This window comes from Lathyrus oleraceus, chromosome 6, assembly GCF_024323335.1.
Source record: "Lathyrus oleraceus cultivar Zhongwan6 chromosome 6, CAAS_Psat_ZW6_1.0, whole genome shotgun sequence".
NCBI classification, from domain to species: domain Eukaryota; kingdom Viridiplantae; phylum Streptophyta; class Magnoliopsida; order Fabales; family Fabaceae; genus Lathyrus; species Lathyrus oleraceus.
The window spans coordinates 55,742,170-55,751,115 of NC_066584.1; positions in this window are offsets into that span (position 1 = coordinate 55,742,170).

Consider the following 8,946-nt stretch of genomic DNA (forward strand, 5'->3'; position numbering starts at 1 on the left):
TTTATTATAAGTGAAAAACCAAACTTGTCCAAACAAGAAACGGAAATAATATTCCTGCTAATTGCACGTACATAATAACAATTCTCTAACTGAATTATTAAACCACTAGGTAAAGTCAATACATAAGTTCCTATGGCTAAAGCAGCAACCTTTGCTCCATTGCCAACTCGTAGGTCAATTTCACCTTTTGCCAAATCTCTACTCCTTTTTAGCCCCTGCACATTGGTACAAATGTGAGAACCGCATGCAGTATCTAATACCCATGATGCAAAAGTAGATAAATTAATTTCAATAACAAAAATACCTGAAGTTGAAGTCTCTACTCCATTCTTCTTATCTTTTAGGTACTTTGGGCAGTTTCTCTTCCAGTGTCCGGTCTTACCGCAATGGAAACATGGGTCTTCCTTTGCTATGCCTCCACTAGGCTTCAAAGCAGCAACAGTGGGTATGAGTTTGGCAACTTCCTTTCATTTCCCTTTATCACCCTGCTTGGTGGGTCTTTTGTTCTGTCTCTTTCCATTTCCGATCATCAGAATGGATTTCCTTTTTGACTTCAGATTCTGCTCAGCAGTTCTTAACATGGCTAGCAGTTCAGGAAGCGATTTCTCCATATCATTCATATTGAAATTAAGGACAAATTGACTGAATCTATCTGGAAACGATTGCAAGATCAAATCAGTCGCAAGTTCCTTTTCGAGGGGAAAACCCAATCTCTCAAGGTTCTCCATATACCCAATCATCTTGAGCACATGGGGACCTACAGGGGCTCCCTCAGCTAACTTGCCTTGAAAAAGGGTTTTTGAAACTTCAAACCTTTCATGCCTTGCTTGCTCTTGATAGAGCATCTTCAGGTGTTCGATCATATCAAACGCTGCCATATTCTCATGTTGCTTTTGCAACTCTGAGTTCATGGTAGCTAGCATGAGGCATGCAATTTCATTGGCATCATCGACATACTTCTTATAAGCATCTCTTTCTGCCTTAGGTGCAGAACTAGGAGGTTCCTCATCAGGAACAAGTTTCTCCAAGACATACAGCTTTCTATCATGTTTGAGGACAATCCTCAAATTTCGGTGCCAATCTAGAAAATTTGTCCCAGACAATTTTTCCTTGTCAAGGATTGATCACAAAATGTTGTTAGAGGTGTTTGTTGTCATGGTAATCTACATGAAAATAATGAAAATATAAGTATCAATAACATATTTAATTAGGCATTTAATTAAATATGCTCCCACTATTTTACTCAAAACAAATGGCCCTCACCATTTGATTCGGAAAATCTCGTTGGAAGATTTTCTAGTGGTTCGAGATCCACATTTCACTTTGTTTTAAGTCCGCGTAGGCGGATTACACAAAACTAGGTTATTTAGGTAGGAACTCCTTCCAATTATATCTAATACAACTCTCGAATATTTTAGTTGGGTGAATAACTCCTTATTCCAATCCATCACATGGATCATTTCCAACTCTTGCTTCTAAACATATATAATCTTATTATAATTTGTTTAGTTAAGTTTGACCCATTGTTTTAGCAATTGGATATTACAATTATCCCATCGCACCTTACTAATATAGAACATGCACCTCGCGTAGGCGAAACCTACATTATCTGATACTAGTCTTAATGAGTGCTAAAACTTGGAAAGCATAAACTTAGTATTTAATTTGAGGGAATTTGCAATTATTTTGATCTCACCGACTTATTTATCATATAAATTGTCTCTCACATGCATCAACATACATTCACATGCTTCAACATACATAATGAAACAGTTATGGCCCCTAGCGCAGTTGTTCTCCCAAGCCAATTAGAGAACCTAAGGTAACCTAATAACGATCTAAGCTTCTCCAAGAAAGATATTCAAGGTTGTCCTCCTTTGATATTGTATTCTTCTTTTTCTTCATAACATTACATTACATAAAAGAAACTCGTTTTACATACGAGGGAGTGAGATGATAAAAGAAGTTACATTAAGAGATTAAAAGAGAGGCATGACACGCAGGTTGTATTTTAAAATCCCAAAACAAAATAAAGGAAAACTAAGGCCATAACCGATCACCACAAGACAATAATAATAAACACATTATTATTATTAATTTAAATTCTGTTAATTAATTAAAACCAAATTAAATTTCGGCGACCGATCACACTACGCAGAGTTAGCCGGGGGTTCCGCAGCCCGGTCAGCGGACGGTGGTTCCGCTGACCGTTCAGCGAACGGGGTCAAGGTGCCAGCGCCCCCTGCGGGGTTGCAGGGGCAGTGCCCCGACTCAAAATTTTAATGAATAATTCATTTGAAATTGACGTCATTTTTCGCATCAACACTTGATACTTTAAAGCACAACTCTTGCGTAGTCTCAACCCTAATCACATAACTCTTTGACAGCACAACCCTTGTGCCGTCATTAACCCTAATGCACCAATTTCAGACCGTCAAACACACCTCGATTGTTAATTCAGTATGATTGATCAACACGTCATTACTTCACCATACTAATGTCGGATCAAGAAGCAAATGACCATTGATCGCTCAAAGGAAAACAACCATTAAGTGTTTGAATGAACGAAACAGAAACAGTATATCATATATACCGTATTTTTCATCAGGATTACTTATATCATATATATAACTTGATCGATCTCAATTGTGTAACCTATGGACGATCGATGTATCGCTGCTTCATCATACTAACGTCGGATTCCGAAGCATATTCAACATCAATCATCCAAATCGTACACACATGATGCCAAATTTAATTACTCGTTTATTCTTTGATTCATTATGTCTTTTAATCGTATTAATACAGAAAATACAGAAAATAAACAACTATCAAATGCATGGATTCGTAACCATGCTCTGATACCACTGAAGGAGAAGAGCGATCCAAAACGCAGCGGAATTTAAAATTTCTCCTTTAGTGATCCTTACGATTGGGCATGATTAGTGATGGAATCGTTACCTCTTGTGGCGATTGTAACCTTTGATGCATATCTACGGAGCGATCAAGAACGTTGAACGATGACAACGCCTCTACTTAGTCCACACGAACAGATTCCTTCAATCTCAGTGCTAGCTGCTACAAATGAAGGCTTTGAGTGAGTGAGAGAGAGAGAGAGAGAGAGAGAGAGACAGAGACAGAGAGAGAAACGAAATTGCAACTACGCCAATGCTTCTGCACAAGGGTTCTATTTATAGAATCACTTGTGTGGGTTGTAAGCTAAAAAGTCCACTTAAGTGTATGTGACCCATATCTTATAATATGCCAAAATCACTTAAACGCGTGGTACCTTACCATATTTCGTATTCTACTTAAGTACACCGTACCTTACGATGTTCTACAATTCCCTTAAGTGCACCGTACCTTACGGTGTTCCTTAGTTACTCTATCTCTCATCAATCTGTCCTTTTGTGTGTGACCCTGTAGGTTTTCGCGGCAATGGAAATTATATTAAATCACGTATTTAACATAATAAACATTGAGCGGTATCTAGCAACACATCACTGCTACCCAAGACACGAAAATGTCATGTGATCTGACAAATCCTTTTGTGATAATACTTATGTGTACAATTACTCTTTTTCCCTTATGTCTATCCTTGTCTAGTTCAATATTGGGACCATAGACATTTATCCTGTTACGCAGGATGGGCAAATTCCATCTAGGTCACTCATGTCCCTTAGCATGCTTCATGGAGTACCGATCAACTGTCTTTATGGTCATCCAGTTACGGACAATGTTTGATCAGCAATAACGCACTCGACTCTACATCTAGGGTCCATAGTGGTTTCAGGTCGAAGGATGGTATACACCATTATCACCATGAGAATAACTTATGACACTTTGCATAACATTCTATATAGTATTCTCATAGCGGGTCAATCCAGTATAAATATTACTCTTAATATTCATACATATGTTTAAGACTTGATAAGTCCTTATCCATGATCTATGAGATGTGATCATCAGTCTATATACATAATAGTCTTAATGCTTTAATATTATCCCACTTCACATTAAAGCTCGACTATAGATACTTTAAGAATAATGTCCTTATGTTTAATGTGATCTCATGATTAAGTCACACTTGATACATTAAACGGACTAGCTATTCTATGGGACTTCATTAAACAAACATAATAAAGAAAAAGCCTTTTATTATTAATAAATAATTCGATACAAGTACCAAAAGTATTGGCCTCTAGGGCTTACACCAACATATAATACCTTTTCATCCGTTCATGCATTAGAGAGAAAATATAACCCTTCATGTTCCTTAATAACCCTAATCGTATTCTTCGTTGCAATATACTTAAAAGTACAATAAGAGTAAAAAAAATATAACATCAAAATTGTTATCCTCTATAAACTTATGAACAAGGATAAAGTTGTTCGATAGACTAGGAATGTGAAGCCCATCTTTCAATTTAAAATATTGAATATCAATGTTACCACAACCATGAACCCGAGTATGGGAATCATCTATAACGATAATATGTAAAATTTTAGAAGGAGAAATATTCCTAAAAAACTGTTGAGAATCAAATTTCATGTGACGATTGGCACTAGAATCAAGGATCAAACCACTCATTAAGAAAGTGTCGATTTCATTAAAGGAAGAAATCGCAATAGATATACTTGCAAAAGTGTCTTCTCAAGAGAACAAAAAGAGAAAAAATATCTTAGCAAATATTAGAAAAAGAGACTTGTAATATTCGTTCTAATTTTTCTTTTCTTTTTAATGAATTTTTAAAAAAAAATGAATAAGCAAGACTGGCGTGTGAATTGTATTTGGACCGACACTTGAACAATATTTTCTAAATGAACAATATCTCTAGAATAAACAATTTTTGTAATAGGAACATAAACCTTTATAATAATCTTGTGCGCGGGGCAAATAGTACATGCAGAATGAACTGTGATTGTGGTGAATAATGATAGAGTATGTATTTATTTGTTAAATAATATTTGTATATAAGTCCCACATCGACTATATCATGTAATTAACTATAAATCTCTATATATATAATACAATATCCATAATGCTATTCTCACACGGTTTATTCAAATATCTCTCACTCTCTTACAAGGTATCAAGAATGATAAAGATCCTAACCTAATTCTCCTTAAAAGCCACCATTGTCACTGTAATAGCTCCTCCCCCAGCACCGCCACCGCTTCTCCTCAAAACTTGTTGTCGCCGTAGTAGCTCCTCCTTCTACACCACCACTTGCCATCCATTCTGCCACCGTCCTCTCCCTCCCTTCCTTCAAGTGCGCCACCAATAGATCTCCTTCCCTCACTCATAACATGTTTGTCTCCTCCAACGAAGACAACAACAACATGAAGACTCTTCCTCCCAAGGTGGAAACCCTGACACCACCTCCATCATCCTCTGCAAAGCCAGAATCTCATCCCGATCTAGTTGTTTCCAATATTAGGAATAATGTTTATATTATGCTTGACATGGAAAATGATCACTACAACACATGGGCATAACTATTTTGCATTCAAGCCCACTCTCATCGGATTCTACAACATACTCTGCCTTCAAACTACAAGCCTCAACCACTTGTCCATGACCTCAATTATTACCAGTGGGCCACCTTAGATCCCACCATACTTCAGTGGATTTATTATAGTATTTCTGTTGACTTGCTGACCACCATCGTGGGACCTGGCTCTACAACTTTGGATGCTTGGAAGTTTTTGGCTAATCTCTTCCAAGATAATGAGAACGCACGTGTTATCACTCTTGAGCAGGAATTCTCTAAAGTTCGCATGGAGACTTTTTCAAAAGTCTCTGCTTATTGTCAATATCCTAAGACATTTTCTGACCAATTACGGGATATCGGTACTAATGTCAACAATCACCGCTTAGTCTTTCAGCTCATCTTCGGCCTTACTGATGCCTATTATGGTGTTGCCACCTTGATTCTTCAGAGTAATCCTCTCCCCTCCTTTCATCAGGACCAATCCATTCTCACGTTAGAAGAAGACTATTTAGCTAAGATAACACTCACTGAGTCTCATGCCACTTATCTTACTACCTAACATTATCTTTCTAACGACGAATCCTAGAGCACCAACCACCGCTTTGGAACCGCTCCCGTCCTCGAAACAATTAGGATTGGGTGGAAATATTTGTAACCATGGTGGTCCTCATGATAGAAACACACTAAGATCTCCTCCTTGTTACCAACAGTAACCATATTAGTAGTATCCCTCTTACTGGTAATAGGGTTTGACTCCACCATCATGGGTCATGCCTTCGTGCTTGTATCCTACTTCTCATAAGAATTTCCCTTCTGCTCTTTCATATCAACAGGGAATTCTGGGCTAGCATCCTCAAGATTACGATGCCACGAATTCACCATCACCCACTGGCATCATAGTTGTTATGCAGACCATGCCTCTCACTCCTCCAGACAACATATGGTACATAGACACGGGTGCCTCTTCCTACATAGAGGCATCATAAGTTAATCTCTTATCTTATTTTTATTCGATTCACTTAAATTAGAAACTGTTTGTTGGTAATGGACAAGGAATTCCAACACTACCCACCTACCATAAACACAAGACGTTGAACCTTACCCATGTTTTTCACACTCCCCAAATTGTCAAAAAAATTGATTTATGTGCGATAACTCACTATTGACAATAATGTTTCTTTTTCTTTTAATCCTTTTGGTTTTTTAGTAAATGACTTTCATACTGGGACTCCTCTCTTGAGATGTCATATCCTTGGCAATCTCTATCCAGTTACCACTTCCTACCTGTTTGCTGGTCTTGCTTACAGTCTTTAGCACAATTGTCTCAAACATCCTAGTTCTTCAGCTTTGTAGTCTCTTCATAGCAATAAGTTCATTAGTTATAAACCTTTGAATTATAGGACAATTTTCACTTCTTTTATGTTTGAATAACATGTTAGTTTGCCTTTTGTTTCCTCCAATAATGTTACTATGATGCCCTTTTGTATTTTACATAGTGATTTGTTGACATTCCTAGTTTTGAGTTCAGCTGGTCATCACTATTATGTTTTATTTTTAGATGATACTTTTTATTTTCTGTGGATGTTTTCTCTAACTAATAAATCTCAAGTTTTTGAAATGTTCACTTCTCTCTCAAATCAAACTCACACACTTTTCCCAAATTGCCAATTTTTTTCAATTTGATAATGGGCGAGAATATGACGATACATCTTTTCATAATTAATGTGTTGTTAAATGTATCATTTTTATCTTCTTTTTCCCTCACACTTCATCACAAAATGGCAAGACAAAATGAAAAATATGCACTATTAACAATATGATTCACACTCTTCTTGCTTATGCATTCGTTCCTCCCTCATTTTGGCACATGTGCTTCAAATGGATACATATCTTCTTAACATTCTTCCCTGAAAAAATATGTTTAATCTCTATTCTACCCAACTTCTATATCATCATAATCCATCTTACACACATCTTTGCGTCTTTATTATCCATTGTTTCCCTCCACTGCCATCAACAAATTACAACCCCGCTCGACTATGTGTGTTTTCTTAGGGTGTCCCCTTAAACTTAGAAGTTATAAATGTTTTGATTTGTCACACAGAAAAAATCATTATCTCGCAGCATATCCTCTTTGATGAGACTCAATTTCCCTTTGTCCGTCTGTCCTCAACAAATGCCCCTACATACGACTATTTCACTGATGTTTTACACCCCTACCTTATACCTAACCATCATCATATACAACCAGCTTCCCTAGCCACTCCCCTTTCCACCTCGTCAAATCACCTATATACATTTACCTCACCTACACCACTGACCCAACATGCACCTCTTACCCAAACCATGGACACTCGCAACATGAGGGGCATTTACAAACCTAGGAAACTCTTTAACCAGTTGGTTACTGTTGATGATCCAACCATCTCCGCTCTTCCCCAAAACTATAAACTTTATGGACCTAATTGGAAATCTGCAATGCAGTCTGAATTTAATACCTTATTATAGTTAATATGTGAGATTTAGTTCCTCGACCTTGTGATGTTAACATTATTTGTTGTATTTGGGTTTTCTGGCATAAAAAGAAATCTAATGGATGTTCTGAATGTTACAAAGATCGACTTGCAGGTGATGCATGTCTCAAATTGCAAAAGTAGATTGTGATAAGACTCTCAGCCCTATGATGAAACCTGCGACCATTTGCACTGTTCTCTCCATCGCTCTCTCCAAGTCCTGGTCTATTCATCAGTTAGATATTCATATGCCATTATATATCGTGATCTTCATGAAATTATCTATATGCATTAACCACTTGGTTTCTATGATCCTTATCACCTAGATCATGTGTGTCGCTTGTGAAAATCTCTCTATGGTCTGAAGCAAATGCCTTGTGCCTGGTACTAGCTTTCACTGGCTATGTCTCCACCAATGGATTTCAGCATATCACCTTATCACTCTCTCTTCATCTATCGGCGTGTCTCCAACATTGATTACATATTACTTTATGTTGATGGCATATTCCTTGTTAGTTCCTCTCATGACCTACACAAATCTATTATGGCGCTTCTAGCATCCGAGTTTTCAATTAAGGATCTGGGACCACTGAACTATTTTCTAGGTATTGTAGTGACCAGACATGTAGATGGACATTTTCTTAGTCAGAGTACCTACACCAGCGACAATATTTCTCGAGCTGACATGGCTTCATGCTAACCTTCTACTACTCCAGATGACACCAACTAGAAGCTCAGTACCTCTTTTGATACTTCATATGACCATCCCACATTATATCAGTGTCTTTTGTTGGTGCTTTTCAGTATCTCACATTTACCCGTCCTGACATCTCCTATGTTATCCACCAGGTGTGTCTTCACATACATGCTCCATGCACTGTGCACAGGGTTGCATTGAAATGTATCTGCATTACATTTAGTGTAACACCTCAAACTGC